The 25,265-nt window shown below is 40.5% G+C and overlaps 1 protein-coding gene and 1 pseudogene across 2 annotated transcripts in view; one reads left to right on the forward strand and one right to left on the reverse strand.

Moving 5' to 3' along the window:
- The window catches only part of SGCD (sarcoglycan delta), a 1,063,424-nt gene that overhangs the window by 163,131 nt on the left and 875,028 nt on the right, over nucleotides 1–25,265 (forward strand). The gene's annotated exons all lie outside the window — the stretch shown is intronic.
- LOC138850090 (protein artemis pseudogene) lies at nucleotides 15,381–16,554 on the reverse strand (annotated as a pseudogene).

Raw genomic sequence — 25,265 nt, forward strand, 5'->3', positions numbered from 1 at the left:
TTCCTTTGGAGGCAAATATTCTTCCTTGGAAAAGTATTTTTCAGGCTTTTAAATTCACCTTTCATATGAGATGCAGCTTTGAAGGAAGATATTTTTAAATTATAGGGAATGAAAGTATTTTCCTTTTTCAACTACTGCATAATATCTTAGATTCAAATGATGATGAAAATAATGAAAAAATATACACATTTTCATTATTTTCAAATGAATTTTTAGGTTCTGATAATGTTATGCTTATCACTATTCTCTGAGTAAGACAGTTGTTTTAACCAGTTGATAAATTAAGAAACCTAGGAGAGAAAATGGAAATTGACTCAGTTCATTCTCAAAGTATCCTATGGTTTGATTTAGTTTAAACCTTTATATCTTATGTTGTCCTTCACAGCAACAAAGACAAAGGAGTTTTAGTTTGTTTTCATTTGCATGTTTCAGCTGACTGGGGAAGTTAGGGTGACTCAACTGTGTCTGTATAGGGACTAAGTGGCAGCATTACAGAAACACCTGGAGCACGGCAACTGTACAGGATTTTAAAGAGCTGAGGTCAGCCACACTTTGGTTCACAAGTCAGCATCATGGTTGAATATATTTGTGGCCTGGGGCAACTTGCTTAGTCTTTAGGTTTCAGTTTTATTACTTTTCAAATAGGAGTAAGTCTGTATCTAGCCTCGAAATGGTTGTGTGAATTTAATGAGAATATAGCTAGAAAGTTCTTGGGACAGTGCATGGCCTGTGGGGATTTCCATTAATACTATATAATTCTTAAGTTTCTGATGATATCATTGCTTTAAAAAAAGTGTTTTTAAAGACTTATTCTTGAAATTAGAATTGCCTTAGCAGTGTCCAGTGTTCTGACCTCACAATTGAGTGAAGATGTTTTCCACAGATGTGAAGATGGTGGAACGTACATAAACCTTGACTTTTCCTACTTAATAAACTATTTGAAAATTCACTTTGATACTTTACTACACATCTCCCTTGGTGTCTGTCACAGAGCACTGTCAAAACCTGTCAGTCAGAGATAGCCAGCAATGCTTTACACATTCCCATGTACAGACACACAATGTCAAGGCAGCGAGTGGTGGGAGAGTCTTGGGCGACAGAGAGGTGCAGTTATGAACATGGCCATTATGCCTGAGCTTGCACCCACACAATTTTACCAGTAGCTCCAACCTTGGTGACCATACAGTTGAACTTGAGCCAGCAGACTTGCATTTACATTTGTATTCTCACCAGGAAAATTTTGGAAACGTTATTTCTGTTCTGCCTGTAAAAATCAGCATGTGCATTCCCCCTGTGGATAAGGACAGAGATTTGTTAGTATTGTCAGAGCCAAGATCTGAACCTTCTGCTGTTTGTATTTCAGAATTTGACTCCTGGGTGAGCAGAAAAATTTTCTTAGAAGCACAATAATCACCCATGTTATTTCCTATACAAATTAATATTATGAGATTTTGAAGACTGTGGATTACAAGATCCCTGTGGGTAAAAGAGGCTTTGGAGGTCTTTTAGTCAGAAGTTTTGTTTTTTTTTTTTATTTTTTTTATTTTAGCAATCAGGAAACAAAGGCTCTGAGAAGGAGAAAACTTTTCATCAGGTGAACTAGCCAGGATGTCAGTGTTGTTACTTCCAGTTCTCTAGGATTTCCAAAAATAACGTGCTTTCAACTGTAATCAGTCAGTTGTTTAGAAATGTAATCTAAGAGTTCTTCTAAGAGTTCATCTAAGAGTTCTTCAGCAAAGCATTATTTGATAGCAAAAAATGAAAGCTCAGGATGTCTCAGCAAAGTTCCACAGGGTAGTTAATGGCAAAGCTGGGAATAGAATTCAAGTACCGGACTCTCAGTTCAGTGCCCTCTCTAATCCACATTGTTTGTGCCAACACACCCATAAAGGGAAATCGTGTTCACTCAGAGTTTTTGGAAGTTATTATTACCCCTATTTCTTTTTGGCTTTTTCCTTTTGTTATCTGTGATATAAGTCATCCTGCACACCACTTAACACCTCCGCTATGACCCAGGTGACACCTAAAGATGATGAATCCTTTACCAAGATGATTCATAGCTCTCTCGTGCGAGATGAGGGAGCTTACAGGGCTCTGCTTTCGTTTACTTTCGAGCCACTTGTTTGTCTTGCTGTGTGTCTGGAAGAGTCAACAGTAATCACTCTGCTGATGTATGATCTGATTAGCGGTGCTGGAGTCACGGCTCTCCTCCAGAACAATAAATCCCAACAAGGTCTGCCCCATTCCCGTCCATGATGCCTGGGAGCCTTCCAATTTAACCTTAGGCAATAAATTTGGCTCATTTCTTTCACGTACTATAGAAACAGTTTTGTGCTATTACTTAAGGCTATCCATAAGAAAAATTACCTTAGAATTGTGGTGGTTTTACCATATATGCTCTGTGTTGAAATGCTGCGGTTGAAGTACTCTGGGATCAGTCTAGAGGTTGCTTCATCCTGTCTCATTGCTCTCTCCTTTCTCTGAAGTCTTAATATTACCAGAGTTGCTGTGATTCTTTGTGGTGTCCAATTAGGTTTGGCCTCTAAATATGGGTAGATTTCAGTTCTAAAACCTCATTCTGACACTTTTTAATGGCATGACATACAGCACATTCCTTAAAACTTTGTGACTCTTGGTTTCTTAATGTGGAAAGTGGGATTAGAAATGGCACCTGACCTTAAAAACAAAACAAAACAAAAAAAAACAAAAAAAAAACAAAAAAAGGAACATAAATAAATTTTTAAAATATGAAAAAAGGACTTGTGATGACGAAATAAAATAATCCATATAAGGAACTTAACACAGTGCCTGATAGATAATACATGATGAACAAGTATGCTTATGATGAAATTGGTGGTTATGATAATAATCATGATTTGCTATATGTATTTTCTAAACTTTCATTAAAGTAGGAATAATGCCTGAAGCTTTGTTTCCATCCTTTACTTCCCAATTAGATTTAGCGTAAATAGCTTATTACAAATAAAAGAACATATACTTATTTAATGAGCATAAATTTCTACCCAATGTTTAAAGTGATACGCTCTTTGCTGTGATATCCTTGTAGACTATTTTGGTTGGATAAAATATTTCATTTTTTGTCATCCAACATAGGAGTTGATATCTGATTATGTATTAGACCTACTAGGTGCTGAAAACAGAGACAATGATAGTGTGCCTACCTTCAACAAGCTTATAACTTAGTTAATCAGATGTTAATACACTATATTTGTTGATATAGAGGGAAGCATAAAAACATCAGGTGTGTGAGAGTCCAGGAAAGTAGAGAGGAGCAGTTGGTGGGTAGAGAGAAACCACTTAGTGACCCCACACATTATCTAGTTAGGAGTTACAGCATTATATCGAGGTAAAATCAAAGTGAAAAATAAGAGTTATGGACATATTCTGTGTTTTTGAAAATATATTGTGAACTTGCTGTGTTTTCATACTCTGAATTGTTTATAGCCAATAATCTCACATGTTAAAAATCAGCTTCAGTCTTTGACAACATGAAAAACCACTTTTCTAAAGGAAAACTTGAATATGTGTTGTTTTTCACTGCAAGTAGGTTCGAAAGAGTTTAGCTTCCTATAATACTTTAAAACAGAAAAGATCAAATGATGATTAGGCTTTTAAAATCCATGATACTTCCATCTCAAGTAGCCTTCACAAGGAACACCCAAAATCTTCAAACCACTTATTCCAAACATGACCCTGTAGAAGTTGCAGAATGCAGAAATGAGAGGGACTTTGCTTGGAGTGGATCAGGGTATATCTCTGTGTTTCAGCTTCACTGTCTTCAAATAGGGTCCTTAGCACCATACTAACAACCCCAATTAAATAACATAGACTAGCCAGTACTGTTTGCAAAGTAAAAAGTATTAACAACTCTGTTTATCATCATCATTGCTGGTTTTGCTTGAACATTTATTACAATGAGAAAGTGCCCACTTCTGCATTATCTTGGACTTCCAGAGAATGAAATTTCTAGCAATACTTGGATTCATATAAAACCATTTTACTGCATATCTTAGTAGACTTCTTCTTTGGCTTTTTAAGTCTCTTTTTTGTTAAAAAGTAACAGGTACTAATTTGAACTAATTTAATATAAAAGAGATAATTTTTTTGGAGTATTGCAAGGGTATATCCTACAACCAAAAATAGTGTTTCTGCCACTCCAAGGGACCTGAACAAGGACCTGAATCTCCCTGGATATCTGCTGCCTGTGACTGCATTTTTGTGCAGAAAAAAAAAAAAAAAGTTCTCCAAAATGGTTTAACCCCAGCTCCCTGGTTATACCAGTTCTGACCATCTGGAAATTCCAGATGTCCTGATAACAGACTTTGATGGATGTTGGATCGTGTGTCTATCCCTGGTTCAGCCAGAAACAGAGGACTAGGTTCATTTGATACAACTCGACTGCTGTTAGGACCAATGAAACAGTTCAGTAAAGTTGCAGGTTATAGAATAAACATTCAAAAACCAGTAGCTTTTTAAATATTCTGGTGATGGACTGAGTAAAAGAGAAAGAGAAAGAAATCCTATTTACAGTAGCCACAAAAGATCACATATTTAGGAAATCCACTTAAAGAAGTAAAAAAAAAAACCCTCTACACTGAGAAGTCTAAGTCAGTGATGGAAGAAATCAGCAAAGACACAGAAAAATGGAGAGATATTCCTTGCTCATGGATTGCAACAATCAATATTATTAAAATGTCTGTACCATATAAAGCAATCTGCAGAGTCAATGCAATTCCCAATAAAATGCCAATGACATTCTTTAGAAAATTGGGGGAAAAATCCTAAAATTCATATGGAATTACAAAAGACCCATAATAGCCAAAGCAACCCTTAGCAAAATAAATAAGTAAGTAAATAAATAAATAAAAGGATCAAACTAGAGACATCTCAATACCTGACTTAAAGCATACTACAAAGGTATAATAATTACATCAGCATGGCACTGGCATAATAAACGTTACGTAGATCAATGGAATAGAATAGACAGCCCAGAAATTAATGCATATACATTGAGCCAACTGATTTTGACAAAAGAGCTCACACCATACATTGGAGTAAAAATCTCTTCAACAAATGGTGCTGGCAAAACTTTATATATGCAGAAGAATTAATTTAGATCCATTCCTCTCTACATATACAAAAATCAACTCAGATAGATCAAAGACCAAAATTTAAGGTGTGAAACTATGAAGCTGCTGGAAGAAAGTGTAGGAGAAACACTCTAAGACATTGGTGTAGGTGACAGTTTCTTGGATAAGAATCTTAAAGCACAGGCAGCAAAAGCAAAACTGAACAACAACAAAAAGGATCATATCAAACTCAGAAGCTTCTACGAAGCAAAGGAAATAATGGAAAGAATCAGCAGAGTGAAGAGACATCCAACAGATGGGGAAAAAATATTTGTGAGGCACCTATCTGACAAAGAATTAATATCCAAAATATATCAGCAATTAAAAAACTCAACAATAAAAAACAACCAACTCAGCAAAGAACCTCGACAGTTCTCAAAAGAAGACATACAAATGGCCAACAAATATATTAAAAAATGCTCAACTTCATTAGCCGTCAGGGAAATGCAAATCAAAACCATGATGTGCTATCACCTCACCCTGTCAGAATGGCTAAAATCCACAAAAAGGAGATGCTGGCAAGGATGTGGAGAAAGGAACTCTTGTATGCTGTCGGTGGGAGTGTGAATTAGTGCCGTCGCTGTGGAAAACAGCAGGAGGAGTTCTTAAAGAAACTAGAAATAGACCTGCGGTATGATCCAGCAGTCCCAGTTCTGGGTACACATCCAAAAGACAGGAGCAAATTGTATCAAAGAGATACCTGTACCACCATGTTTATATCAGCACTGTTCAGAATAACTGAAAAATGGAATCAACCAAGGTGCCCATCATTGAATGGATAAAGAAAATGTGACACATATATACAATAGAATATTATTCAGCTATAAAAAAAGAATGAAATTCCACTATTTGCAGCAAAATGGATGAAACTGACATCATGTTGAATGAAATAAGCTGGACACAGAAAGACAAATGCCACATATTCTCCTTTATATGTGGGAGTTAAAAAATTCATAAAACAAAAACACAAAGAAATACCAATGTCTATCAATATTGCTTGAATATACTTCTGTCAAACTTTCTTTTATACCTTTGTCAAATTGATAAGAATGTTTTACTACTATAGTTTTAATGATCTATGAAATTTAATGTGTATGACTGAAATAGTCATTTTTTCCATTCAATTATTGTTTATAGCCCTTTGCTGTATTTTGGCTACACTAGGTTCTTTCTGCTTTTTACTTGTTGAACTCTTAGCTACTGGAGCTTTAAACCATTGACCTCCATGAAAATTAAAGATGTGTTATCTTAAATGCAAAGGTGAAAGGGGAGAAGGGAGAGGAAGGGAAGGTGAGAGGGAGAAAGAATATCATCATATTCATAGAGTTTTATCTCTGAACTGTATTGAGCCAGTTAAAAGCTAAAAACTAAACACAAAAATTAAAATGGAAAACATACTGACTACAGGTGTGCATGTGTATCTAACCCTAGAAAGTATTTCGTGGCATCCCAGACCTGGCAGATAATCCGGATGTTGTCATCCATAGGGGAAAGCATTACAAATACTAAAGAGGTACAAAAATGTGCTCTTTCATGGAAGAATGAAGGGAAATACATGGGTGTAGGGAACAGACAAGTTCGGAGGGGTGAAGCATTGACAGGGCAAGCTTCTGCGATTCGCAGTCGGCTCTCAAGCTTCCCTGAAGCCGTCACAGTGTGTGCTCAGTCAGGGAGGCTGCCCAGGAGTGAAGTGAGTGAGCAGAAAGTCTCGCTCTTTCGGGATGTTCCTTCCTCAGAAGTGGCTGCCAAGTCAGCTCTGTCATGCAGAACCGGCAGGGCATGCTGACTGCAGATTTCCCGGAAGTCCTGGCTGAAGCTCAAGGCAGCAAAGCCACACACTTGTTTCTCTGCCATGTGAAACTCCCGATGGGCATCCCCGACAGGAGAATTCCTGATTCCCTTTTTTTTAAATTAATTAATTAATTAATTTATTTTTTATTTTTTTGACAGGCAGAGTGGACAGTGAGAGAGAGAGACAGAGAGAAAGGTCTTCCTTTTGCTGTTGGTTCAACCTCCAATGGCCACCGTGGCTGGGCCACCGCGCTGATCCGATGGCAGGAGCCAGGTACTTATCCTGGTCTCCCATGGGGTGCAGGGCCCAAGCACTTGGGCCATCCTCCACTGCACTCCCTGGCCACAGCAGAGAGCTGGCCTGGAAGAGGGGCAACCGGGACAGAATCCGGCGCCCCGACCGGGACTAGAACCCGGTGTGCCGGTGCCGCAAGGCGGAGGATTAGCCTAGTGAGCTGCAGCGCTGCTCCAGAGAGAGCACTGAGGCTCCTAGGGCCCTGCATCTTGTGGGTGGCGTTGAGGATGTGAATGTTGAGGAACAGAGTGATGAGATTCCCTTCCCATTGCAGTGGGCTGCTTCCCAACAAGATGGCAGGGAATCTGACTTGTATCACGCCAGCCATGTGTCCTCTGCTCCTTGCAAAGTAAAATCAGAGTGATTTCTGCATTCATGATTAAACTTCTATTAGAAATAGCTCCTCAAGCTTTTTCTCTCGGTTTCTTTGTTCCTTGATCTTTCTTTTGGGTAGGAAAGTGATTTATGAAGATACCTGCACTTCTGCTTTTACTATTGCAGTACTCCCTGTGGGTGTTTCTGAGAATGCTAAATTCAAATGAGCTAATGAGAACTTGTTTTCCACGTACTAATGAATCTTTGCCCCATCTTAGAACTTCTCTTGCCTTCTTATGTGTGGAGTGATGGTAAAGACACAGGCTCCTGTGTTTCTTTATTTCTGACCCGTCTGACTCAACCCTCTCTACCTCTGTCTGCTTCATTTTCGCCTTTTTAACTGTGGATAATAATGTCTTGAATCACTACAAGTAGTAAAGGAAATCATGCATGTTCCTACCAGCAAACTGCAAGGTATATGGTAAACTCTCAATAAATTACTCTAAATAAATTGTAGTTATTGGAGTTACTGCCTGTGTCTTGAAATGGCATCATCATTTACCAACTATCAAGCTAGACAATTATTTCTGATTGCCTTTTCTCCATCAGTTATTCATTATGATACTACTAATAATGATAGTACTAATAACAGTTAACATTTGGTTAACATTGATTGTATGCTAAACCTTAAGTTACACTAAGCCCTTTTGTCATTATCTTATTTAATAGTCTCACTTGTACTCTCTCCATTTTAAAGAAGAGAAAAGTGGAGCTCAGTGAGATAGGGTCACACGGACAGTGTTGTCCAGTCATTGGCGGAGCCACTGTTTATGCTCAGATTTGTGTGACTCCAAACCTCTATTAACAACCATGAGATTCTGGAAACAGACAGTCCATTGCTTGGAAATATCTCCCTGCTCAGTGCGTCCCTCTCCATCCAGCTTCTACAGACCTCTCTGACATGGCGGTTTCCTTTGTGGTCTCCCTGCCCCCAGTTTCTGCTTATCCAGACCCTCCTCCAACCTCTTCTCAAAGTTAGGTTTTTTATTTAAAGATTTATTTGTTATTTACTTGAAAGTCAGAGTTACACAGAGAGAGAAGGAGAGGCAGAGAGTGAGAGAGAGGTCTTCCATCTGCTGGTTCATTCCCCAATTGGTCACAACAGCCAGAGCTATACAGATCAGAAGCCAGGAGCCAGGAGCTTCTTCCTGATATCTCATTTAGGTGCAGCGCCCAAGGACATGGGCCATCTTCTACTGCTTTCCCAGGCCATAGCAGAGAGCGGATGGGAAATGGAGCAGCCTGGTCTTGAACCGTTGCTCATATGGGATGCCGGCACTGCAGGTGGTGGCTTTACCAGCTATGCCACAGCACCAGCCCCATCAAAGTTATGTTCTTTAAGTAGTCATAGACTGTCAGTGTTTCTCCACTTCTGAAATGTATTGGTACCTCACAAGTACATTTCCCACCTTCTACACTTTTGTTTCTTTTTACCTTGTTGTCATTACTTTTTCCAGTATCCCAACCCTTCTTCCTTCTGTAGCTTTGCAAGGACTGTTGGATCTACCTTGCCCTGCATTTTTTCTGATTTGATTAACTTGCTGGTCCTCCCAGACCTAGTTCGAGTTGTTTACCTTTCCCAATGCCTCTAATGACATAGTGACTGTTTTTCCTCTCTTCTCATAACACTGTAATCATGTTTGTATATCAAGGCCAGTAGTATATTATTACTTGCTCTTTTTCTATAATTTGTTGTCACCACTAGACTGACAGTTCTTGGAGCACAAAGAACAGTTACTTTATGTCTGTAGGCAAATTCCTAGCTCTTCTGTTTTTTTAAAAAAAGAGTTATCTATTTATTTGAAAGTCAAATTTACAGAGAATGTGAGAGACAGAGAGGCCAAAAACAGGTTTTTTTTGTTCCTAGCCGTATTTTTAGCTTTTTTTTTTTCAGAAAAAAAAAAGAATTATTTATTTAATTTGGAAGTCAGAGTTACAGAGAGAGAGGGAGAGACAGAGAGATCATCCATCTGCTCGTTCACTCCCCAGATAGCTGCAATGGCCAGGGCTGGGCCAGGGCAAAGCCAGCAGCTGGGAGCTTCATCCAGCTCTTGCACATGGGTGGCAGCAGCACAAGTACTTGGACCATCTTTCACTGCTTTTCCTAGCCATTAGCAGAGAGTTGGATCAGAAGTGGAGCAGCCAGGACTCGAACCCATGCCCATATGGAATGTTAGCATTGCAGGTGGTGGCTTCACTGACTATGCCAAAATGCTGCCCCCACCCCCACCAGTTTCTATTAATTCTTTATTAGCATTGAATGTAGAAATACATAAATAAATGACTTCTCTCCTATGTTTAAGTAACCTTTCATGGTAGATTTTGACAGGTAGAGTTATAGACAGTGAGAGAGAGAGAGAGAGAGAGAGAGAGAAAGGTCTTCCTTCCATTGGTTTACCCCCCAAATGGCCACCACGGCTGGCGCTGTGCCCATCCGAAGCCAGAAGCCAGGTGCTTCCTCCTGGTCTCCCATGCAGGTGCAGGACCCAAGCACTTGGGCCATCCTCCACTGCCCTCCCGGGCCACAGCAGAGAGCTGGCCTGGAAGAGGAGCAACCAGGACTAGAACCTGGCGCCCATATGGGATGCTGGCGAGGATTAACCAAGTGAGCCACGGCACCGGCCCCTCATGGTAGATTTTTTACAAAGAGTTTCTAAAATAAAAATGATCCCTTTTTAGTTGGTTATCTTTGTGGATTCAAGCTCCTTTGGTTAGAAGATTTTCTTAAAATGAGACCCACTCTCATTGTAAGGGGCAATGTACCTTTAAAGAAGTTTGTGACTATCAGTGAAAGCCCAGTTGATTTCCAGAGAGGTAAGGTTCTTTGAGCATTCACAGCATAGAAGATTCTGGAGGTGGTAATTAAAGTGATTTACAAAGGAATACGGGTGTTGTAGTAATCAGCTTACCAGTTATTCATTACAGGTCTGTACCTCTTAGAGTTGTGTATTTAAACCTATTTCAGTAAATCTTGGATCAAAGGATGAATCAAATCAAAGAGATCTTCTGTATGAAGGGTGACTGAGGAAGGTTTCTGGAAAAGTAATCAGGAATTTGTTTTCTTATTTATAGATTACTCGGTATCAAGTGCATTGTCTCCTGCTCAGCCTCTCTTACATAAAACCAGATCATAGAGAGTCATTTGTGCAGCCCATGAAACCCTGAGCCATCACATGACTAATTGAATCTCAAGACAGGACCTGATCCCACAGGGCACGTGGAGAAGATTATGGTCAAGGTGACTTTCTCTTTTGGGAAAATATGATAGATTAGATAATAAGGCCATAAGCAGAATGGGAGCCAATGCTGAGGGTATGTGATACCCTCAGCCACATACTTGAGGGGCCAACTGCAGGAGAATCAACTACAATTCTTATTAAAATGTACATTCTGGGGCTGGTGCTATGGTACAGTGGGTTAAGCTATTGCCTGCAGTGCCAGGATCCCACATAGGTGATGGTTCAAATCCTGGCTTCTCCAATTCTGATCCAACTTCCTGGTAATGGACCTGGGGAGGCAGAGGAAGATGTCCTAAGTCCTTGGACTCCGATCATCCTTGTGGGAGACCTGAAGGAAGCTCCTGGCTTCTGGCTTTGGCCTGGCCCAACCCCAGCTGTTGCCACCATTTGAGGAGTGAACAGCAGATGGAGGATCTCTCTCTTTCTCTTTCTCTCTCTCTCTCTCTCTCTCTCTCTCTCTCTCTTTCTCTTTCCCTCTTCCTCTCCCTCTGTAACTCTGCCTTTCAAATAAATAAATTAAAAAAATGTGGATTCTAAGGTTTCATGTTCAGATGCTTTATACCAAGGTGAGAAATGCTGATGATTTTGTACAGTAAGTTGCTGCTCCTCCGCACGCAGAGGAGCCGCACCGGACCGGACGCTTGTTGTTCCCTTTTTTACAAGTTCTTTCTATAGTAAAGTAAGAATAAGTAAACAGCAAACTCCCGAAGCAAGAATGAGTAGAGAGAAATGAGAAAGAACGAAGTAACGAACTTCCCCGCGAACTCTCCAACGCACTCTCCAACCAACCCACACCACCATGCCGTCTCTCTCCTCCTATATAGTCCTCTCCACCAATCCATGCTCTGCTACCCACACGCCGAGCGCGCCGCTCTCCTCCAATCAGGAGCGGCTCTTGCAGCTTGTCAAGTTGGTGAGAGGCAGCTGGGTAGAAGCTGTACGCTCCTCTCCCAGCGCCATATTGTGGGAGAGCAGATGCATAGAATAAGTCTTAATTCCCGTAACTTAGTCTAGTCCGAGTTGCTCCCCACAGTAAGTTTATTATATTTTTTTTTTTGACAGGCAGAGTGGACAGTGAGAGAGAGATACAGAGAGAAAAGTCTTCCTTTTGCCGTTGGTTCACCCTCCAATGGCCGCCGCGGCTGGCGCACCGCACTGATGCAAAGGCAGGAGCCAGGTGCTTCTCCTGGTCTCCCATGGGGTGCAGGGCCCAAGCACTTGGGCCATCCTCCACTGCACTCCCTGGCCACAGCAGAGAGCTGGCCTGGAAGAGGGGCAACCGGGACAGAATCCGGCGCCCCGACCAGGACTAGAACCCGGTGTGCCAGCGCTGCAAGGCAGAGGATTAGCCTAGTGAGCCGTGGCACCGGCCGCTTTTGTACAGTAAATTTAATATTTAAGCTATGCAGTAAGGCTTGCAAAACCTTGATGAGCCATGGCAATCTCAAGTTACCAAAGAACATGCATCATGGGTAAGCTGACAAATATCTAACACACTTTATTGGTGGAGGAGTTGAAGGATTTCCTTTCTCCTGGATTTTCAGATGTGACAGTTCTTTTAGGGTGACAGCTCTCGCTTACACCAGGCTCTTTTTCTTTCACACGTGAAGAATGAGCCACAGGAATAATGGAGGGTGAGCAAGAAGGAAAGTTTATGAAGCAATAGACAGAGTGACAGTAAAAGTATAGATCGTGGCAGGCAGATTTTGTGTCTGCCTCCTGTGCAGGAGAGGGATTCCCAAAATAAGACCAAGATGTCTAAAAAATGACAAGGATGCTGAGTGTCCCCCTAAACAACACGTATCCTGTGGAAGATTGAGATGTGTGTTAGAAGAGTGTGCAGAGTCATGTGAGTGTGCCAAGATCTTCCATTTCCTAAAGCTGATGTCTCCAGAGAGACTTTAGATAGTGATCCACCTTCTGGCACCTCCTGCATGGCCACTTGTCTATCTTTTTCTTTATTTCTCATGTATATGTTTCATTCTGGTCACCGCCAACTCAACCCCTTTGTGGCTAACAGCAGAGTAGAACTTCTGAGCGCTCTGTGTGGCCTTGAGCAGTAGATGTCTGTCACCTTGGACTTCGGTGTTGCCCATTTATAAGATGAAGAGGTTGCCTTTACTAAGCTTCCCATCCCGCCACTGCCTGCAGTAATAGTGCTCATCTTCTCATCCCTCATTCTCTCATTGTTCATGATGTTTGCAAATGTAGCAAAGAAGTTATAAAATTACAAAGAAAAACAGCAGTTTCTGGGGTTTTGGTGTATAATAGGTATTGGCTAAGCTTGCCTGTATTATTTGGTAGAACTACTTTATTTTCCTTTAAAATAGAAGCAATATACAGGTACTCACAGCTAAGGCTTTATTTCATTGGCCTGAGTGTTCCATGTTTGGTAGATAAATGACATTCAGGTTGGACTCTGGTATCTCACCGAGTTCCCAAATTGGAGAAGCCCTAAGGACTGTAACATCCGTTAGTCACCATGTTGGTTAGGCACAATACACTTTATGCAAAGCCTTCCTGTTTTTCTAGTTAAAAAGAGAAAATCCATAAACCTGTTTTCCTTTGCTTTTACTAGGAAAAAGTGGCAAAAATTGAAACCTACTGTCTCTTGAGTTTCTCTTAAAATTTCAGAAGAAATCTGTGAAGGCACACTACAAAGGAAAAGGGCTGTATTCTTCTCTCTGCAAAATGCACAGTTCATAGGGAACTAAAACATTAATCACTCAACTTATTTTATTTATTTTTTATTGATACTTTAGCCATTTAGCTCTTAGGAATTTTTTTTTTTTTACATCTTAACTATTCTTGGTGTAATTTTACCACTTATTCACAAGGTTCTTACGTGATATTACATCTTTGGAGATACATCTGATGTTGAAATAGATCCAAGTTTATTCTTTCAGCCTGAATGTGTTGTTGTTATGACCCAAGGTACAGCCTATCTTGGTGAATGTCCTGGTGCAGCTGAAGAACGGTATTATGTTGTTTGGTGAAGTGGGTGTTCTATCAGTGTCAGTCCAGTTGGCTTACAAGTACCATTCAGTTCTTGTGTATTCTTGCTGATTTTCTGTGGGTGTAGTTTTCAGAAAGTTCATCAAGGGGCAGGTGCAGCAGGTTAAGCCGCCGCCTGCACTCATGGCATTCCCTTATGGGCGCTGGTTTAGAAAAAGCTGCTCTGCTTCTGATCAAGCTGCCTGCCAATGGCCTGGGAAAGCAACAGCAGAAGGCCCAAATCTTTGGACCCCTGCACTCACATGTGAGACTTGGAAGAAGCTCCCAGCTTTGGCCTGGCCTAGCCTTGGCCATTGTGGCCATTTGGGGAGTAAACCAGAGGATGGAAAGTCATTCTTTGTAGCTCTGACTTTCAAATAAGTAAATCTTAAAAAAAAAAAGTTCATGGAAAATATGTATTATGAAAAAATTACATATTGATTTAAAATCTTTTCTTACCAAAATATTTAATTCAATTTTCCATGAACTTTTTGAAATACCTCCATATTACTAAGAGAAGGCTGTGAAGAGTCCCTAATTATAATTGTACATTTTATGTCTGTTCAGTATGTTTTATTTCATGTACTTTGAATTTGTTGTTAGCTTCACATTTAGTTCTATGTCGTAGTAAACTGGGCCTTTTATCATAAGGACATTGCTTGATACTAATGTAGCTGCACCAGCTTTCCTTTAGTGTTTACTTGGTATGTCATTTTTCATCCTTTTACTTTTAACCTGCATATATCATTTAAATTGAATTTCTTACAGGAAGCATGTATATAACTGGGTTAAATTTATTTTTAGCCAGAATCTGTCTTTGCATCGATATGTTCAGGGCATTTATGCTTAATGTAGTTATTGGCTTTTTTGGATTTAGTTCGACCATTTTATTTGTTTGCTTTCTGTTTTTTTGTTCCTGTGATCCCTTTAATGCCTTCTTTTAGGTTATTTGAACATTTTAGGTTTTCTACTTAATAATCACCATTAGTGAGTTTAAGTTTTTTAGTGATTTTTCTAGGAAAACGTGTTTTTAATTCTTCAATATGCAAGAGTGAGCATTTTCTTTCTCAACCACTATTCTCTCGACTGTTGCCAGCTTCTCATATAAATATTGCAAATGCTCTCATTTTGGTAACTCAGCTTCTGGAGTTAAGAGAATTTCAAAATCAGAGGGGCTCTGCAAATCTGTGTTTGTGCTAAGATTTAGCAACCTTTTTTGCTCAGGTATGTTTCCCATCACTTAGAGTGGTTGGTTCCCCAATACTGGGAACTACAGTTACACCTGTTTCCCTGCTTTTCAAAGCACAGTAAGTATCCTTTGGGCAAAGTATATATTGTTCCACCTGAGAAGCAGGTATATTCTTTTTGATTTTTGGTCTACAGCCATCTTGGTTCAAAGAGGTAATAGCTCCATTGTTTCTCTCTCAGGAAGATAACAAAACAGTATCCGATTGGCTGTCCCAGCCTTGACTTCTTCATTCTCTTACGTGTGTTGACTGAGATGAATTCTGTGCGGAGTTACGGGTTGATTCTCCGTCAGTCACTGAAAAGCTTTGGGTACTGGGATCCCACTGCCTCTGTGGAAAGAGGGAAGTTCTCCAAACCTTCATCTGTGATTTCATCATTTCTTTTCAAGAATACGTCCCACTGTGGATGTATTCACTTCAGCCTTTTGCTGGTGAAATGTGATAGGGTCCAGGTCTCCTTCAGTGAAGCGGGGGTTTCTAATTCTTCTTCATTTGCACTGTTGGATTCTTCACAATCTACTGCGTTTCCCCAAAGAGAGCTTTGCATCTTCCTATGCTTTGCTGCAGCTATTTAGGCTGGGTTTCTGATACTGTCGTTGTTGAAAATGCTTCTGGGTGAAGAGTTTGCTGGTATGGAACCTTATGCCTTCAAGGTACCGGCAGAAGATCATCAAAGAGCTCATCATCTTCCTCTGAGTCAAAGTGGACCGTTCTAGCTCTCTTCAACTTTCTGAGTGGTTTATACTCTGGCTCAGTACTTTGGAAAGATCAGCATAAAGGTTTTAAGATTTCTATAACTTTATCCATTGTTGTGCCTAGTGGAATAATATTTGGATGAGCATTCACAGGACAAATGTAGCTCAAGAACTCTTTAATTTCACTGTAGGAGGAATGAAAAGAAAAGCAAGCTCTGTATGAAGTCTTTCCAGTCCTCACAATTACATTTATTTTTCTGGTTCTTTCTCCAAACCACATGGTGGATGGTTTAATGCTGATTGTGAGAAGTGGAATTCTATTTCTGGAAGTAATTCCACAGGGTAATTTGTTCCAATGAAAATATTCCTCTGCCTTTGGATGCTGACACGCATGGATCTGGGAGCCATGTTCTGTAGTGAGATGGTGAAGAATGTCACCTGTTTCTAAACATGTCCAGTGTAGCCACATGAATCTGAACTCCCAATCCTTCACCAAGGTTTGTGAACAAATACTCATAGCCATAAGCTGCTTTACAGTTCAGCCAGAGAACATGGTAGAGACTGCAAGTGATCCAGCCTCGAACCAGCTCCAAAATTCCATTTCAACATTCCTGCTGACTTGGAATTTGATAAAATCTTGAATCATAAAAAGTAGTATCTAAAAAGATGCTCTGGATGTCTTTCACTCTGCCCCTAGAGTGCAGAAGTTCCATTCTGGCAGCTTCTCCTTTCCTCAAGATGAAGTCTCCTGTGTAGAAGACAATTCATTATCGCCCTGCTATAAAAACATATCTCATCCTGGGCAGTGACCAGCTGATAAGAGAGTCACAACAATTTCTCCCTTCTTTCCTGGTGCTTCATCAACTAATTATGTCTAAGAAGGAGTTTCAATTTCAACTGATAGAATTCATTTCTCCCAAAATTTGTATTTGGGGTTAGTTATCAATAACTCCTTAGTAACAGTTGAACAATATAGAGAAACCTTCAAGCTTGTTGAAATCCCGGTCCTGCCACCTACTGGCGGCATGACACTGGGCAGCTAATTTAACCTCTGGCTTCTCATTTTCTTCATCTTCATTCTAATCTTTTCAAGATTGAGGTTCTTAGCTCTTTCCTCTGATTCTTGTGGCAGTGGGACAGGAAGGGGGCCTGGGCCCTCAGGTCTCCCTGATGCAGTGGTCTGTGAGATGGTTTGATACTCTGCCACCTGTCCCTCAAAGGAACTCCCAGCAGCCAAGTCTGCCAGAGCTGCCTCAGCTTAGTTTTGAACACAGGGCATTGCTGATTTCCGCTTGTATTTTGAGTTCTTTGAAAGAATGTTACAAGCATGTAGGCTGTCTTCTGTCTAAGGCAGGTATTGCAAACTCTGATGCTTGTAAGTGCCCAGAATGACATAAAAGGATGAAGTAGAGTAACTGAGTCTCTGGAGGACATAGACCTTGAGTAAAAGAATGTCGGAGTCTCAGCTCCTGGTGGTCGTTGCCCTTTGGAAATATATACCTTGTATTATTCTACCATTAAATTTTTAAAGATGAGCTAGAATTTGGGTCATGTTTATTTATTTGGAAGTCAGTTACAGAAAGGGAGACACACACACACACACACACACTCATTCATACACAGATCTTGCATCTGATGGTTCATTTCCCAGATGGTTGCAATGGATAGCACTGGTCCAGGCTGAAGCCAAGAGCTGGAAGATTTATCCAGCTTTTCCACATGGGTAGAGCACTTGGGCTATCTTCTGCTGCTTTTCCTCGGCCATTATCAGTGAGTTGGATCAGAAATGGGGCAGCTGGGACATGAACCGGCATCCTTAAGTCATGCCAGCATTGCAGCTGGGGGCTTTAGCCACTTCACCACAATGCAGACTCCAATTTGGAATTTTTGTATAAATTCCTTTTGATTTTTAAACATTGGTAATGAGTTTACTTAGAAACAAAACTAAGCTCTGTAGATCAAATAATAGACATCTATAGTCTGGATGTTATCAATTGTAACCTCTGTTCTAAAAGAATGCTAGCATATGAAATAGAATGAAAAAAAAACTTTAGCCTTCTAAAAGTGGATAGATTCAGTTAAAATCAGAACTCTCTTTAAATTATTGGGATACTCAGCATGATACGTTGAATTATATGAATGTTTGACTTACATTTCCTTTTAGCTATTGAAATCAGTTACTAGATAGGAGCATAGTGAAAATGCATTGAACTTTAGAGTTCCAAAGGCCTAGATATGAGTCATAGCAGATGAAAAATTAACACAAAAACAAGAGCAATGCACCTGACTTGATTAATTTTCTTTACTCGTAAAATAGGACAATATGCCAGACATCACAGATATAGATAGGTTTTAAATTGGTTGGCATATGTGACACCTGTTTGCCTTGTGAGACTCATTGTCCTTGTTCTTGTTCCAACTTCATTGCCAAAGCCTGGCATAGCTCAGAGCATACCTCTCCACCCACCTCAATCCCACCTCCCACCTCATGCCAACTCAGGATCATCAGCCTCACTCATCTCATTCCCTTATTCCACCCAATGCTTCCTCATTGCTTTCTTCCAGTTAGAGATGCATCAGACTCAGAGCTAGAACCTGCTTTTGCATTTTACATAAAAAAAAGTCCAATCACACTTAGCTTTCTGTGGATTGGTAAATTTGATATAGATTGTTGGAGGCACATGCCAAGGATCACATGCATTTCTCAGTCCTTCCGCCTCTCACTTGTATGTTGTCCCATTTACCTCCTAAAGTCTATTCAGTTGACCTTTGATTCACCCTACCATGTGCAGATCCCAGGAAATACCATCTCTCTCTTTTTTTTTTTTTTTTTAAAGCAGTGTTCCCCTTCAGCCATCTGCCTTCAAAACCCCTCTGGAATAACCCCTCTGGAATTCTGATTAAAGTGTTTCTTTAACTGACCCTCGATTAGTTTCCCAAATTTCTCACCATGTTCTACAAGGCCCTACGTAGTCTCATTTCCCCAGCTTTCCACATGTATCTGGACTCATGGCCTCTGTGATCTTTGCTCCCTCCTGCCCAGATCCATGCTTGGATTTTTGCTCACAGCTTAAGTGATATCATTAGTTTCATGGGTTTAATGACTTGCCTATGTGCTGATGACCTTGTTTTGATTTCCAACTTGAACCATTCTCCAAAAACTCCAGAATTATATATCTGAAAATGCAATACATCCAAGCTTGAACGTAGCTCCTGATATTGTCCCCAAAACATTTTTCATGTGTTTTGTAAACAAGATATCAAAGATATTCAAGTATGTCTGGGCGTATCATGATGAAGAATGGACCACTGGGTTTGATAATGTGAAAGACAATAAGCCATGGAAAAGGGACTGTAAGTCTTTATTTAAGAGAAAAATCCGAGGTGAATTGGAGACAATGTGGAGACAGTATTTAAAAGAGTTTTCCAATCCAGCAAAGCAGGACCCTGGAAGGGAAATGGGCCGAAGCATTTTCCCCCTATGTATTGCTGATACAGCAGTATTGGTTAATAGCGTAAATGGTAGGCTGATTCAATTATATGCTGAAGGAATTGATTCAAATGACAGTAATTACACCACGATGATAAGTTTGCTGAGGTTGTGCCCCAAGTAGGTGAGAAGAGATTGGACATAGGTCACAAGTGAATGAGTTGACCTTTGATAGAAGTACAAGATGTTTATCAAACAACAGGAGAGAAAACAGATTGAAGAGTCCATGTTAGGTCTATGTAATACAGGGATGGAGTTGTATGGGAAAAAGATTGACTATCAATGGAAATTCTGTCCTGATTGCTTTAGTCTTTTTAGGGTCTGGGAGTAGGGGGGAATTCTGTGAGCTAAGATTAAGGATGGGAGAGGTGATGTTAAAGATTAGAAAAGACTGTTATACAATATTTAAATAGTTGTCTCAGAGGCTTGGAGAGTTACTAGATAGGACATAGAATAGTTGACTTGTAGCATTGAAGGAACCTTGAGTTCTCTGCACAAGAAGTTGGTAGGACTGTGATTGTGTGTTTTTATCAAACCATGTTCAGCTGCAAGGATACAAGCTGTAGGAAAGGGAAAGAATTGTATTTAACTGGAGTCTATCTAAATAAGTGTGGCAAATATATTTGAGAAAGGGAAAAATAGTTGTGTCATTGCAAAGAAATGATTATGATGATTGAAAATAGAATTAAAAATGAGTTAGAAAAGAAAACGTTTTGGTGTTGGTGAGGGATATGACAAAAGTGTGAATGTGTAAGTGAGGTTAAGGCACGTTGTTGAAATTAGGGAGTTAGCAGAAGTGAGTTGAAAGTATGAAAGGGATTGTTAAGAGAGTGGAATGCACACTATTTATAACATGGAGAGATTGCCACTGTTGATACTGGCAAGATTTATAATAGTTGGCCAGTCATGGGGCAAATTCAGCTATGCCTATTTGTAAACATAATGTCCCACGCCTGCTTTTGTATTTTAATGGCATAGTTTAGTAGTTGCAAGAGAGCTCATATGTCCTGAAAAACCTGTTTATAGAAGTGTGCTGAAAGTTACCTCAAGTATGACTTAGTACTGAATGGCTACACTGGGGTGCAAATCAAGGCTATTAAAGAAGGGATGTTGAAATAACTGACCTAGATGTTTGAAGAATCCTTTTTGCATGCAAATTTTTTAGTATTAAAATAGTGAAAATGAAGGGAAGAGTGTATAAAATAAAACAGTAATAAGTCTGAAGAAAAAATCATACAAAACTGAGTCTATTAAAGCTTTGGATCTTTAACAAATGAGAAAACAGCAGTGATACTGGATTATGACATAAAAATCCAGGCTGGAGTTTCTAGGGAGAATGTCTGGAATTGGCAATGAGAAACAAGGAAGTCTTCATTCTGTCTTCAGATCAAGCATTTATGAGAATTCTGGGAGGAAAAGGCTACCACTCGAGAGGCTGTGAGGAAAGCAATGTCCTCAGGACAGAGCCAGATTTCCCTTAGAACAAGAAAAGAAAATGTTTTTAGAGGAGTTGAAGGTTTTGTTGATGTTGCACCATAGATTTCTGAGGTCCCCAGTGGAAGGATTTGAACAACCAGGGGGAAATGGGGAATACACAGAACAGAGAAGGTCCTATGGCTTATGAAGGATATTTTGGGAGTGAATAAGTGTGCAGGGTATCCTTTCTATAGGACAGCAGGTATAAATTGGTGGGGATTGTGGTACAGTAGTTTAAGCACCTGCTTCTTGTATCTGAGTGCCTGGAATCAAGTCCCACGTCCACTTTCTGTCAAGTTCCTACCAATGAGTTGAGTTTCTGTGATCCACATGGGAGACCCAGATGGATTTCCTGACTTTTGACTTGGGCCTGGTCCAGGACCACCTGTTGCAGGCTTTTGGGGAGTGAACCAGCTGGTAGAAGATACTTCTCTCTGTCACTATTTCTCTTCCTTCATCTCTGTCACTAACATAAATAAATCTTTAAATAATTTGTCACTTATCTGGGCAACTCAAATATACCATCTCCCTACCTATGAGTGATCACAATGCAAGAGGCAGGGCCGGTGCTGTGATGCAGCGGGTTAAAGCCCTGGCCTGAACCCCATATGGATGCCAGTTCAAGACCCAGCTGCTCCTCTTCTGATCCAGCTCTCTGTTATGGCTTGGGAAAGCAGTAGAAGGTAGCCCAAGTCCTTGGGACCCTGCACCCATATGGGAGACCCACAATTCTGGCTGCGGCAGCCATTTGGGGAGTGAACCAGTGGATGGAAGACTCCTCCCTCTGTCTCTACCTCTCTCTGTAACTCTGTCTTTCAAATAAATAAAATCTTTAAAAAAAAAAAAAAAGAATGCAAAAGGCAAGGAGAGATCTGGAAGCCCTGGACCTAGTGTAGTAAAATATGTAAACAAGAATAAAAGAAATTTTGTAATTAGTACTGCCTGATTTGTATGGGATAGAAGCAGGTGAAAATATGAGTGTTGGGAGATGAGGGGCGAGTGGCCAGACTTCCCACTTGAACCCTAAACATGGAGGCAAGAAAGCCTGGGTGGGTCAATGTACTTTGGTAACAAGGTACTTTGTTCTTGATGCTTACTGATGGTGTCAGGGGCTTGGGGAGTTGGGATCTCAGTGTAGAGTCACCAAATGGAGGTTAGACAGAGGGCTTCATCTACTCCCATGGTCTCCCTCCTGACAGCTGCCCCTGGAGGGATACAGAATTTGGGGCTAAATGCCTTTGATGAATCACAGAATCATGGTCTGCCTTCAGCTCCTACAAAATAAGGTGCAAGAACAACGTGTCCGGGTGAGCCTGACTTTCTACAAGTAAGATTGGTACATTGGGTTCAGCACTCGGATAGGCAATACTCAGGTGGTAGTTTTGAGATCTGGTTAATTATATGCTGCCTGAGTAGGTCCTTTGTCTTCACAGAGATTTCAAAGGCTGTGCACAGCACAAGTTTGTCTTTCATTCTGAAATGTGATTGTTAAGTGAATTAGATGAAGTTCTTTGAATAACTGGGGAGAGAGATAGTAGTTGAAAGTTCTCTTTAATGGGTTTATTGTTTGAATTTAAAATATTTGATCTTGGCAATCCACAGTCAGGGGCTCATGAAATAACAATAGCACAGACATAGCAGTCTGCTGTCATCTATCACTCTTCACAAATGTCCTGGTGGTAAGTGAAACCTTGCATTTAAATAAATACATTTGGACCTAATTTGTGCCTTTCATGCTGTGAAGGAACTGTCAAATTTGAAGTGTAATGACTGTATGATTTCTTGTAATGGCATCAGAAATATTCCCTGAAAAACAGATTTGAATGTCATCTAAGTAAATTCTCTGTGGGACGCAGACCCATTTAGAGATTACTTTGCCTTTTGGCTTTTGTACAACAAAGCAGGGGCACATTGCAAGGAAGCGGGTCTAAAGTGGTGTCTCAGGGAGCAATAGTCAAGAGCAAAGCCTCATGGAGGCCAGAAAATGAAAAACATTGACATTATTTTATTTAAAGTTCCCTGTTGCCATGCAAGAACTCACCTGCAACCATTGTCTGAGATGTTTACCCTTGGACATAAACGCGTTCTCCCTCTTACCCTTGTAACTAGTCTGGTAAGACAACCATGTTTCTAGGACGTTCCCTGCCTGATTGGTTTTCCTATTTGCTACCCCATTTTCCCTAGGAGATATAAATAGGCTGCAGAAATTCTAATATTGTAGCATCCATTTCAGATCCCAAGTCCTTTATCTTATCATTTGTGATTTTCAGTTAGGGTTATTCAGTGGATTATGGAATAGAAGAAAACGTGCCAGAATGCAGAGGCCAGGATCTGAGTTCTAGTGCCAGCCTAGTCACCAGTTAGGAGTACTAAGGTAAGCACTTTAGGCTTTTGGAATTCAAAATGAAACTCCTTTTTAAAATGAAGGAGTTAGAATAAATTTATTACTTCAAACTGTGCTCCTTAAATTCCAGAGTTTTGAAAAGATGCATCAAGGATCGTGCTGGCTTGTGCCAACTAAGCAGGGACTTTTCCCACACCCATCACATTAATTTGTGTTCAGGAACAAAAGGGCAAAAGAAAACCACCAAATTTGAAAATCAGTGCATTGGATAACATACAAGAATTTCTTTCAGGTTCAGTGTCTTGTCGTATGTGTGGCTCTTTCTTTCTTTATAGAAGCAGTGTTCAGCAAAACCACTCATTGGTATTCAGGCATGTATGAGAGCAAAATGTTGATAATAATGTTTGGTGTATTTCCTAGAAGGAGATAAGATATTTTCAATGACTTTTTCCTTCTGTACTGTAAGTTTCATCAGATCAAGGATGGATCATGCTGAACGGCTTAGCACCTAGTGTGTGAGACGTAACAGATGCTCAATGAATTCTGGATGGAAGAATGGATAGGTAGATGAATGAACCCCCAATCCCATCCTGACCCTTTTACTCTGGATTCTTATAAACTCTGGGGCCATTTCCACTGACATTTTATATCAGCCTTTTCCTTCTGATCTCTTATCAGTCAGTAACTTTGAAGAAATTTGTGCCTGGGATACTTTACGCAGTTGCCTTGTCCTAGGCATATTTCAGGGGATTTTGGAAAAATCACAACATGAAAAAAATTTTTTAAACAACAGACATGAAAAAAATTGAGTGCAGTGGGATCAGTGATCAAAAGAGCACCCCAGTACTTCTGTACCTCTGTACTTGCTCATTAATACTTCTGTGCATTCATTCAGCCAGTGAAGGTCTGCTTCCTCTTTTTGCTGCATCATGTGCTATGGACTAGAGACTTGCAGTTCTTTAAATGGGGCACACATTTGAAAAGAGTTATGTTGAGGTAACATGAATTAATGTCGGGAGAAAAATGCTCTCAGATAAGACTTTGGGATTCACAGTAGTTTCCCCATGCTAGAGACACTCAGGTGGTTAACAGTAATCCCCCCCCCCCTTTTAAGATTTATTTATTTATTTGAAAGTCAGAGTTACACATAGAGAGAAGGAGAGGCAGAGAGAGAGCGAGAGCGAGAGCGAGAGAGAGGTGAGGTCTTCCATCTGCTGGTTCACTCCCCAAATAGCCGCAAAGGCTAGAGCTGCACCATTCCAAAGCCAGGAGCCAGGACCTTCCTCCAGGTCTCCCATGTGGGCTCAGGGGCCCAGGACTTGGGCCATCTTCTACTGCTTTCCCAGGCCATAGCAGAGAGCTGGATCAGAAGTGGAGCAACCAGGAGTCGAACTGTGGCAGATATGTGGTGGAGACTACCCACTACGCCACAGAACTGGCCCCAACAATTGACCCTTGATGTTTAAACCGTGGAGACCTTGTTGATGGCTTGGTTAGCAGTCTGAGGGTGAGTGTGGTGATCAAGGAGGTATGAATGTTTCCTCGATTTCCTCTCTGCCATGGTCATCGTCCCAGCATCTTGCCCTTAGTGGCAGCACAGCCTCTGAGGTCAGGAATCACAGACTCACAAAGTTGCTTTTGAAGAAAATGGATAGCTAGGGCAGTGACTGAAGAAAATTCTCTCACCTCTCTTTTTTTGTCTCATCAGAGAGGAACATGACTTGTAGATGCCTTAGGCAGGTGTCTCTCATGTCTGATTAGCTTAAAAAGATTACAAAGTTATAAGCTGTGGGGTGAACTGGGAAATCTAGTAGCTAGTTTTTAGCCTCTTAAGTGGAAACCAGCGTGGGAGGATAGTCACTAGGATTTAGTAAAACACAGGGTGAGGAAAGGTGTCCGCGAAAGACCAGACATTTGATCTATGTATTCATTAAGTTGGTGGAGCTGTCCTAGAGAAATAGGGGGTTGGGAATAGGGGTGGCAGAGACATTCCAAAGAGACTTGGAGAGACATATATGGACATAGAGTTAAGGAAAAGCTATCTGTTTTTGAGGATCAGAACAAAGTTTACTGTCCATGCGGTATAAATTGTTGTGGAGTCTGTGGCATTAAACGACACTGAAGAGGTCAAGGTGCATATATGTGTACATCTGGCTAATGGTGTTATAG

Source organism: Oryctolagus cuniculus, chromosome 6 (genome assembly GCF_964237555.1).
Source record: "Oryctolagus cuniculus chromosome 6, mOryCun1.1, whole genome shotgun sequence".
Lineage (NCBI taxonomy): Eukaryota > Metazoa > Chordata > Mammalia > Lagomorpha > Leporidae > Oryctolagus > Oryctolagus cuniculus.